Below are 11,859 nucleotides of genomic sequence, written 5' to 3'. Positions count from 1 at the left end.
CCACACCCCGCATCTGGCTCTCCCCCGCCCGCTGCACCTTTGGATCCCCTACCCCACCCACGCAGCAGGCCCTTCCCAATCCGCATCGCCTACACCATTCGCAACAGCACCGCACCTGCCACTCCCCCACCCACGTTACCCCCGCATCCACCCCTCCCCCACCCACCGCGCCCCCTGGACACCTCCCCCATCCACTGCACACCCGCACCCACCCCTTCCCCATCTGCAGCGCCTTCGGAACCCCTCCTCCATCCGCAACAGCCCTGCAGCTGCCATCCCCCACCTGCGACACCCCTGCTCCTACCCCACCCACAGCGCCTTCATACCCTCTCCCGCATCCGCGGTCCCCACTCCCCAAACCCCTTCCTTTTGCAAGGGACTACGCCCCCTTCACCATCGGACGCCCTATCATTGTGCAATATTCAAACACTAACAAAATTAGGAATGCAGGTAATACTCCATATATTGAACCCCAGAAAGGCGTGCAGGGGTTAAGGGGGCGTAGCCCCTTCCGACGGTGTGAAGAGCGCCCGTAGGGCGCGATGAAGCACCTAGTAGTTATATATTTAGCTAGACATAAGATATATTTCTCACTACAAATACATTAAATAGAGACAAGAATGCACTGAAGACAATATCTTTGCTCTGGCTCTTTAATGATGTAAAGATTAACTACCAGGTATAACCACAGTAAGCTGTAACCAGTAGATGTTGGCCATGGATCACTGTTTTTATGTACTTACCTATTAGAGAAGGTGAGAAAAGGTGGAAAATACACACTGACAGATTTATGCAGACTTCAAAAAAGAAAGGTCGCTCCTTTACGATTAGAAGATTACAGAAACCTCTCAGTGCATATTTCCCCCTGCTCTAATAGGTGAGTGCATAAAGATAAGAATCCATGGTTACTGGTCAGCTACTGGGTGAGCCTCCGTAACAGCGGCGGAGTTAGACAGGGGCCTACAGCAGCTCTATGACCTTCGTTAGCGTGTCTTTAAGCATTTCAACCTTCAGTTTTAATAAGGTGTTTTCTGCCGCTAACAAGTTGTTCTCCTCGACTAACTGTTTGTTAATGAGATCGAGGACTTTAATCTGGCGATCCTTGTTCTTCTCACTGGGAGATAGTTTTTTGGATAAACTGCCATCAGAGTGATCATAACCCACTGGCTTGGTTGGAGGCATTTCTTCCTCAAGCCTGGTATGGCGAGGCAAGTGGGCATCTCTTCTCTGAGCATTCCAGCTCCGGTATCTTCTGCATGGACAGCAGGCAGTTATCGTCTCCCACAGTGTGATCATCCATCTCGGGGCCATAGTGCTGATGTGGAGAAAGATGAAGAGTAGACAGTGTTAGATGCCTTGCAATGCATTTACAATTGTAAGTAACAGCAACTACAGTATTTAGGGATATACATTCATATATAAGATCAACTAGAACCTGAAACTGTAAGCTGTATAATGGCCTTTCTGGACAGTCCATTTCACCGGTTACTATTATACTTATGTAAGCTGAGAACACTTTCATTGTTGGAAATTGTAAAATCATCTGCGGTGTCCGACATAAACCTACTTTCTGCCTTCCCTAATATTTACAGACTTATCAAACCTTCTAAAGAGTATAAAAGGAGCTGTTGCCCATAGCAACCAATTATCTTCTAGCTAATATTTATCTAGTATACTCCATGCAATGATACAGTAGTTAACATCGGATTGTTGCTATAGGCAACACCTCCCATCATTAGAAGGGATGAGAGATCTCCCCCTAGATTACTAATAATTAATGGTGGCCATGTATTACTGATGTACTCTATGGCTCAGTGTGTAATAAGTAAACCAGGAGAGCGGTGAGGATTTCTCAGTACATAAATAGCTCCGTAGTTTGGCTTCAGTGGCAGAAGATGAAACCATCATGGAAAACCTCAGTGAGCACTGTAATAAACTAACATACACATGTATAATACAAAGCGTTTTAAATAAAACATGATAGTATTATTTAAATAAGCACCAGCTATGACATAATTTCATTTACTATGTACTTGTTTCCAGTTTAATGTGTAGTATCTGTATCCTATGTTCTGTCTTATGAAATCATTAAAGCAATCATTTCTATTCCCCTCTGATTCTTGTTGCCCATTTATCAACGATTTTTAGCTGTTTAAAACTCATTCCGTATGATAAATATTGCTCCAGTCAATCAGCTCCCAATGGTCATTTTTAAACACATGACAGTTGGGAGCTGATTGTCTGGCGCACATACGCTACAGATTTTGAATAGCTGATAAATGGGCCCCTAAGTCTGCTGCCATATCTAACTAAGCTGCCCTTGTCTTTGTCCAGTTACTAACCTCAGCCAAGTGTGTTTCTCCTGCCAGTTGTTTCTACTCCTGCCGGTGAGCTTTGTGTCTCCAGGTATTGAAGGAGAATGAGGGAGGCAGCAGCCAACCCGAGATATAGGCAGTTGATACCATTATGACATCACAGCATGATCTCACAGACCCCACCAGGCCAGCCAGGACTGGTTCTTTGTGGTTGGAGTCCCATTATGACATCACAGCATGACCTCACAGAAACCACTACACTGGCCACTGGTTTGAGGCACCTGTCTTTTGTGTGACTGACATAGGGGAAATGTGATATGACCCCTTATTTAAAGTTATTACATTCAAATTAGAATATGAATTATTATTTTATGGTAAATAGAACAAAAACCAAGTTGTGCTCAACAATCAAAGATAGAAAGCATTTATTTAAAAAATTTGAACAATTCTCCCGGGAGTACAATTAAAATAAATCAATATGCAATCTAAGAAAAACAGAATCACTGGGGTATATTTACTAAGCTCCCGATATTGGCCGAGATGACGTTTTTTCTTCAAAGTGTCATCTCGGGAATTTACTAAGCACAAATCACGGCAGTGATGAGGGCATTCGTATTTTTTTGGAAGTTCTAGTAAAAAATTACGAATAAGTACACCATCGGTCAAACGCGGCTGTTTAGGTATGAATCACGGTCATTTACTAACCATTCGTATTCGTAATGTGTACCGTGAAAATGCCTTTGCGGTCATGAAAAAATACAAATCGTAAAAAAGTGCTAAAAAAAAGTAGACCTGCTTTTGATAAGCGTGTTTACATGTATATTTAATTATCCATTAGTCACACCTGAATGTTTGGCCCTATAAAAGAGTTCCAGGCACATTTTGAATAACTCTCACTCTGAAATGGCTGCTGTTGTGTGTGCTAGTGATTTTCTGGTTGCTGGGGGATACCTGAGACTGCTCCATGAGTCTTCAAGAAATCAGGGCCAGGTAAGTGAACATGATCAGCAGGTTGTACAGGTGCCGCGGAGGCTGCGCCAGCCTTGTTTTTTTAGGGGGCGTTTAAACTTAAACGCATTGTCTGATGATAGGGTCATACAGATGTTTAGGCTAAATAGAAACAACATTTCCGTCTGTATGACCTTGTCAAACAGGGTCTAGACCCTGAGACAGCACGCTCTCGCTCTGTCTCAGGCCTGCACAAACTCCTGGCTGTGTTGCACTTTATGGCTACTGGGAGCTTCCAAGCTGTGACAGGCGACGTCATTGGTATCTCCCAGCCCACCTTTTCCAAATATTTGAATCAGGTGAGTTGAAATATACATACACGTCTATGTCTAAGTGTTGCTTCTGTTAGGTCTTAGAACACAGTATTGTATTGATTACAGATCATGACACTCACCTTATATTTATTAATGTCCACTCAGGTTTTGGATGTCTTGGAACCCCATATAGATGCCTCTATCTGCTTCCCTACCCAGGAGTCGCAGTGGCATGCAGTCAGGGTAGCTTTCTATGAGCTTGCTGGCATGCCCAATGTGCTGGGTGCCATAGATTGCACACACGTTGAGCTGAGACCACCTAGGGGCAGGCAATATGTCTTTACCAATCGGCATTCTAGCCAATCAACTAATGTCCAGGTGGTTTGTGATGCAAATCTAAAAATTATGAGTGTGGTTGCGGGTTACCCTGGCGGCTGCCATGACTCCTTCATCCTCAGTCAGTCATCCCTCTTTGATAAATTTGAGGACGGACATATGCCTGATGGCTGGCTGCTGGGTATGTTCCAAGTGTGTTGTGTGTATGCAGGGGCGTCGGAATAGGGGGGGCAAGGGGGCAGCTCGCTCCCCCCAAACATGAGAGAGGCGCCTCTGCAAAGCAGGGAGGCGCTCTCCGGGCTCCCTGCTTTGCTACTCTGCAGCTGCCGATTGCCGCTGTGCCTGTCACACTGCATGACAGGCAGCAGCGCTGGCAGCACAGGGATGGGAGGAGGGGTTAGCTTGTACTCACTGAGAGCAGCAGCAGGGGAAGTCCCTGCAACTCACTGCGGTGCCTCGTCTCCTCCCCTACCTGGTATCAGCAATAAGGTCAGAAGAACATGTGCCGAGCAGTGATTGGAGGAGCTCGGCACATGCTGATTAGAAGAGCCCCTGATTGGAGGAGCTGTCACATGCTCCTCTGACCCCTGGAACACGGAGGCTGTCACACAGCATGGCCCTTGTCTAAATGTGAGTAATGTATTCAACCTGACTCCTCTGTCTCCATAGCTCCTGCCTGTCTCTGCCACCCTCTCTATGCAGCTGCTGTCTCTTTCTCTCTCTCTCTCTCTCTCTCTCTCTCTCTCTCTCTCTCTCTCTCTCTCTCTCTGACTGCTACATGGTTTTCTCTCTGTCAAGCATCTGCCTCCACTCCTGTCTCTCTGCCCAGCATCTGCCACCCCTCTCCGCAGCATCTGTCCCCCCCTCTCTCTGCCCATCATCTGTCCCCCTCTCTGCAGCATCTGTCCCCCTTCTCTCTGCCCAGCATCTGCTCCCCCTCTTTCTGCCCATCATCTGCCCCCCTCTCCGCAGCATCTGCCTCCCCTCTCTCTGCCCAGCAGCTGCCCCCTCTCCGCAGCATCTGTCCCCCCTCTCTCTACCCATCATCTGTCCTCTCCACAGCATCTGTCCCTCCTTCTCTCTGCCCAGCATCTGCTCCCCCTCTTTCTGCCCCCCTCTCCGCAGCATCTGTCCCCCCTCTCCGCAGCATCTGTCCCCCCTCTCTCTGCCAATCATCTGCCCCCCTCTCCGCAGCATCTGTCCCCACTCTCTCTGCCCAGCATCTGCCTCCCCTCTTTCTGCCCATCATCTGCCCCCCTCTCCGTAGCATTGGTCCCCCCTCTCTCTGCCCAGCATCTGCCCCCTCTCCACAGCATCTGTCCCCCCTCTCTCTGCCCAGCACCTGCCCCCCTCTCCACAGCATCTGTCCCCCCTCTCACTGGCCAGCATCTGCCCCCCTCTTCGCAGCATCTGTCCCCCCTCTCCCTGCCCAGCATCTGCTCCCCCTCTTTCTGCCCATCATCTGCCCCCCTCTCTGCAGTATCTGTCCACCCCTCTTTCTGCCCATCATCTATCCTCCTCTACGCAGCATCTGTCCCCCCCTCTCTCTGTCCATCATCTGTCCCCCTCTCCGCAGCATTTGTCCCCCCTTCTCTCTGCCCAGCACCTGCCCCCCTCTCCACAGCATCTGTCCCCCCTCTCACTGCCCAGCATCTGCCCCCCTCTTCACAGCATCTGTCCCCCCTCTCCCTGCCCAGCATCTGCTCCCCCTCTTTCTGCCCATCATCTGCCCCCCTCTCTGCAGTATCTGTCCACCCCTCTTTCTGCCCATCATCTATCCTCCTCTACGCAGCATCTGTCCCCCCTCTCTCTGTCCATCATCTGTCCCCCTCTCCGCAGCATTTGTCCCCCCTTCTCTCTGCCCAGCATCTGCTCCCCCTCCTTCTGCCCATCATCTGCCCCCCCTCTCCACAGCATCTGTCCCCCCTCTCTCTGCCCATCATCTGCCCCCCTCTCCGCTGCATCTGTCCCCCCCCCTCTCTGCCCATCATCTATCCTCCTCTCTGCAGCATTTGTCCCCCCCTTCTCTCTGCCCAGCATCTGCTCCCTCTTTCTGCCCATCATCTGCCCCCCCCTCTCCACAGCATCTGACCCCCTCTCTCTGCCCAGCATCTGCCCCCCTCTCCGCAGCATCTGTCCCCCCTCTCTCTGCCTAGCATCCACTCCCCCTCTTTCTGCCCATCATCTGCCCCCCTCTCCGCAGCATCTGTCCCCGCTCTCTCTGCCCATCATCTGCCCCCTCTCCGCAGCATCTGTCCCCCCTCTCTCTGCCCAGCATCTGCCCCCCTCTCCACAGCGTCTGTCCCCCCTCTCTCTGCCCATCATCTGTTCCCCTCTCCGCAGCATCTGTCCCCCCTCCCTCTGACCAGCATCTGCCTCCGCTCTCTCTGCCCATCATCTGCCCCCCTCTCCGCAGCATCTATCCACCCCTCTTTTGCCCATCATCTATCCTCCTCTCCGCAGCATCTGTGTCCCCCCCCTCTGTCCATCATCTGCCCCCCCTCTCCACAGCATTTGTCCCCCCTTCTCTCTGCCCAGCATCTGCTCCCCCTCCTTCTGCCCATCATCTGCCCCCCCTCTCAACAGCATCTGTCCCCCCTCTCTCTGCCCAGCATCTGCCCCCCTCTCCACAGCATTTGTCCCCCCTCTCTCTGCCCATCATCTGTCCTCCTCTCCGCAGCATTTGTCCCCCCTTCTCTCTGCCCAGCATCTGCTCCCCCTCTTTCTGCCCATCATCTGCCCCCCCCTCTCCGCAGTATCTGTCCCCCCTCTCTCTGCCCAGCATCTGTTCGCCCTCTCTCTGCCCATCATCTGTCCTCTCCACAGCATCTGTCCCACCCTCTCCCTGCCCATCATCTGCCCCCCTCTCCGCAGCATCTGTCCCCCCTCTCTCTGCCCAACATCTGCCTCCCCTCCTCTCTCTCTCTGCCTGGCATCTTCCTCCCGCTGATGGTGCTCCTGTATACCACGCCTCTGCCCCTGCTCACGCCGGCACTGGGAGCGCTGCGATTGGATACCTGCCACGCAGCGGCGGAACTACTGCACCGGTGCCCAAAGCAACACAAGGGCCCACAGCAGTAGTATGAGCAGTACTAATAATAAGTCAAACTGACTCATTATAGTGCTCCAAGTACGCAGCCGGCTGCAGGACATGACAAAGAGGAAGGAGGCGGTCCGGGGCTTCTGTTTCCTTCCATCCCCTCCTCTCTCCTCTGACCTCCTCCGCTGGTGCTGACACAGTGCTGCTTCTGGCTGAGGTCTGACTGTGACATCTGATCTCATGACGTCCCCATTGCAGAAAATTGAGGAGAGGACACCCACTGCAAGGTACCCGATTTTGCAAGTTTGGCAATATACCAGAAAGCAGCCAGTGCTTACCAAGCACTATGAGATATTAACTTATGTACTGTATGTGGGGCTGAACTGTCAAGCTGACACAGAGACCAGCCAGGGTACAGTATATATTATTCAACTGCCTGCACACTGTCAGAACACCTAACGCTGCATCCCCATGCACAGAATCCGACACCTGGGAGTTATGTGTCCTAACCCTCCCCCTCTACCCCCCTAACCCTCCTGACCTGCAGCCTCACCCTAACCCTCCAATCCCCGCAGCCTAACCCTCCCTCACCGCAGTCGAACCCTAACCCCCCGCCCCTCTTTAGTGCCTAACCCTCCCCCCTTAGTGCCTAACCTTCCCTCCCCTCAGCCTAACCCTAACCCTCCCCCTTAGAGCCTAACCCTCCCCACCCGAAGACTAATCCTCCCCGGGGGTGCATAACCCTAATCCCCCCTTCCCATGGCCTAAACCTAACCTCCCCCCCTCCCCGCAGCCTAACCCTAACACCCACTTCCCGCAGCCTAATCCTAACTCCCCCCACTTCCACCCTCCACGGCTTACTTATTCGGTTGCACATCACACAGACATCTAGGATCCGGCGTCGGGATTGTGATCCTATTCGGGATGCCAACGCCAGCATTCCGAGCAGTGTCGGGATTCCAACGTAGGTATTTCAAATGCCGGGATCCAAACCAGGCCCATGTTTACCATGTTGCTGGTAATGCTAATAATCATAATGATGCACCGACACATATGCCTTTCATGTCACCCACTGTCACACTGTTCTGGGAAGCTAGGGGCGCCAAACTCAGATTATATCTTGCCCCCCCCAACCTAAAAACGTTCTGACGCCCCTGTGTGTATGTGTGTTAACTTCAAAATCCTGTTTTTTTAAATTTGTTTTTTCATAATACACATGTCCTAATGTTGGCTATATCTGTATTTCAGGTGATGGTGGTTATGGCTGCTACTCTTGGCTACTTACTCCATTGTCCCAACCTGATTCTCCTGCTGAACACAGTTACAATCATGCACATAAGTCTACGCGGAATGTGATAGAAAGATGTTTTGGGGTGCTGAAATCTAGGTTTCGGTGTCTGGATAAATCTGCTGGCCTTTTGTTGTATAGTCCCTCAAAGGTGACTAGGATTGTGTTCTGCTGCTGTTTTCTTCATAATCTGTGTTTGAACCAACATCTTCCACATGATGATGAAGAAAACAGCCAGCAAGTAGGTGAGTTAGAAACATCTGGTGACAGTGTGAGTACAGATGTAGGGAGGCAGGTAAGGCAAGAAGTTATTCTGCGTTATTTTACCGGTAAGTATTATTTTGTTTAAAATAACCTTGACTAACCACTTTTATTAAATGTATTGTAGGTGTGAATGTTTGTTTTGTTGCGTTAGTGTTTGTTCTTTATACTGGTCTGTACATTTATACTGTAATTTAAATAACTTACAGTGTCACTCATTAGCACATTAAACCATACACACATTGCGTCTTTTAAAATGATTTGCACGGACACATGCATTTTTGGTGAAACAATACCAAAAAATGTTATTGTGTTACAAACATTTGATGCATCCTTCCTTATTTTTTTTTGTGTGTGCTGGGTGCAGAGGTTTGACCAGGATCGTTGGCCCGTGTTCTGCTGGAGCGTCGAACAGGGGAGGTAACTAGGGTCTGGCTTGGTGTTGTAGTTCCGGAGCTTGAGCTGACTTGTTGGGATGCCAATACATTAATACTTTGGCTGAGGTTTTGTATGCTCGCATTAAGTTGGTTATTTGTGGCAGTGTGGCTGGCAATAATTCGAGATAAATTTTCGTGGACCACTTGGTTGTGCTGTATTACTTGGATTAGGGCTTGTTGCTGCCGCTGTTGTTCATCGATGATTCTTGTTAAATTTGAAAGCATTTGACTGTTGTCCGCCCTCATTTGTTCCATAGAAGTTGCTATTCTTCCAACCTGAACAATCAGTCTGCCTGAGTTCCGAGGAAGATGATGGGGCAGACTGCCAAGGTGTTGGGTGTGGGTGTTTAGGTAGGCCGAGTTTTGTGCCTGTTGTGTGGCTCAACTGTTCCAAAAGTCAGGGGACATTTCTTGCTGGGGTGGTGGTGGCATCATTTGGGGGCTAACGGATGCTTGTGGTATGTCCTGCTGCGGGGTTGGCTGGGTAGGATCAATGGGCTGCAGGTGTAGTGTGAAGGTAGGCTGCTGGTCAGTTTCCTGCTGGGCGTCCTCGACCATGATGGGTGGTTCTGTATGGGGTTGATAACAGCCACTATTTAGTATAAATAATAATATATATTTGCTTGACCAAAACATGGCTTACTTAATAATACTAATGTTGAAAATGTTACAGAGTTTGTGTGCTCAAATTAACTAGGAATCTTACCTTTTGAAACACATATGTGCCTTCTAATTTACAAAACTGAATAGTAAAAATAATTTGTAAGTTCTCGGACTCTAAGCCATAATGATTGTGCAAACACGAAGATCTTTCGCCATTTTACATTAATGCATTTCAAGATTGTGTATGCCCCTTCCTTTTGTGAACCACACACATTGCAGTAAATGTGGTTTGTTACACACTCATAAATTGATAAAGCCAGTTAGGGTTTTTTTTTTAAAAAAAATTGTATTAAATTAATTTTAATTATGTAATCTTAAAGAACCATGCAAATGTCTTAAGGTGGCCTATGTTTCGAAATGGAGATGTTGGCCATGGCAATCATTTGGCTTAAAGATTACATTTATGTTTTTTATTGTGGTTAAAAATAATTCCATAAAAAATGGTTGCTATGGGCAACATCACATCTGAAAATGAAAACCAAAAAAAAGCACAAATACCATGTGCTTGTTGTTTGAGATTATTGCCTGTAATAAGAAATTACACAAATATAATTATATTGACACTACACAAACAGTGGTGCAGCAGAATTAACCAGGAGAAGACCTAAGGATTTGAAAAGACAATGATATGTGCAAGGTGATAAAGGCACAAGCCAAACAGAGACGAACCAAATTGTTAAAGTTTAATTTAACACTTTTTCTTCATATAACACCTTGCACATATCAGTGGTTTTTCACATCATTTTGCCTTATCCAGGTTAATTCATAGACCACACTGTTTTACATTTTTGTGACAATTATCTTTTATGTTTACTCACCAGACAGCTGAGGTGATTGTGGCTCCTCGCTTTCTGGACTTGCCAAAATTGCCTGTGGTGGCTGGGGCAACACTGCGGAGATGCGCCTCCGGGGTGGTGATGATGGAGCCGCAGACTCAGGCTCAAGATGACGTCTCTTGGTTGGCCTCCTAGGCACACTCACCGATCCCTGTGATGGGCGCCTTAGTGGAGGGCGGCTTGCAGAAGAACAACCTATGTGATAAGAGAAACATTAATATTTGGATCTTCTATGTGTTTGCTGAATATGTGATTACAGTGAATTCTTACCTGCATTCCCACCATCTGCATCACTTGGCAGTGTTGGCTGTGGCCTGGCTGTGGTGCTTCTCTGGCGTACTGTTGAAAAATGTGACAAAACCAAATGAACATACTTTGAATACTCATTGTTATCTTAAATTCCTTATTGTGATGTAAACATCTGGAACCTAATGATAAGTAAACCATTTTATGTTTAATCTATTCTGGATTACTTCATTGGGTGTGTATTCTTGAAATCAGATTCAATTACACTAATTAATCCATACACAAAGCCAAATTATGAACAATATTATGTTTTTATTTTGTGTTTAAAATTTGCATGAATAAACCACAATATTGCACGCTAAGCTTACAATTTTTAATCAACAAATACAACACTAGCCAAAAAAATCTGCAAAAAAAAAAAAAATTGGATTAAATTTAAAAAAAAAACAACAGTTATGGACAAGCTGGATCTCTGATTATATATTAGAACTACACATACCAGCATGCACTGCAACAGATGTAGCATTCACTATTAACAAAACTGAGGCAATGCATGATGGGACTTGTAGTTTGCCAACACCTGTAGAGCCACAGGTTGCCCAGGCCTGCACGACATCACCAACACAATGTAACAATTAAAAAACTGACAATCAGAATTAGCAGGATTACATTTTTAAGGAAAAAAAAATAAAAATATGTTAACACTTTTAAATTTACAAAAAATACTCACCATCCTGCCTTGGCCGGTCCGAATCCCGGACATGAGTCGCACCAACCACTTCGGATGGAATAAGGGAACGCACAGGCTCCTCCCAATCCCGATAAGAAGCACGGAAGGGGTGTCCACCCCCGGTTTGGCGGGCTGATTTGGCCTCCTTGGCCATCTTTGCCTTGACACGGCGCTTGATATCATAAAAGCGCTTGCGACACGTGTCCTCAGTCCGCCTCACCACACCCTCACTATTCACTGCCGTAATGACTTTACCCCACAGTACAGACTTCCTACGTGTGGACACCTTGGCAGAATCCTGGCCAAACAATTGCCGATGATGCCTCATCAGCTCCCGCACCAAAGCCATGTTTTCAGCATAGCTGAATTTGACATTGCGCCCAGTCTTGGTAGTGGTGCGTGGCTGCGGAGCCACAACACCATCACTATTACTGGAAAATGCAGC

The 11,859-nt window shown here is 48.0% G+C and overlaps 1 long non-coding RNA gene across 1 annotated transcript; it reads right to left on the bottom strand.

Moving 5' to 3' along the window:
• Positions 1-637: 637 nt before the first annotated feature.
• Positions 638-4,249, bottom strand: LOC134935667 (uncharacterized). The gene is made up of 2 exons (XR_010180327.1): positions 3,718-4,249; positions 638-1,315 (listed from the first exon to the last, which is right to left on the bottom strand). It is a non-coding gene; the product is annotated as an uncharacterized LOC134935667 (long non-coding RNA).
• Between the last annotated feature and the right edge of the window lie 7,610 nt (positions 4,250-11,859).

This window comes from Pseudophryne corroboree, chromosome 6 (assembly GCF_028390025.1).
Source record: "Pseudophryne corroboree isolate aPseCor3 chromosome 6, aPseCor3.hap2, whole genome shotgun sequence".
NCBI classification, from domain to species: domain Eukaryota; kingdom Metazoa; phylum Chordata; class Amphibia; order Anura; family Myobatrachidae; genus Pseudophryne; species Pseudophryne corroboree.
The sequence above is the reverse complement of the archived record's forward strand: the minus strand, read 5'-3'. Positions and strand labels throughout refer to the sequence as shown.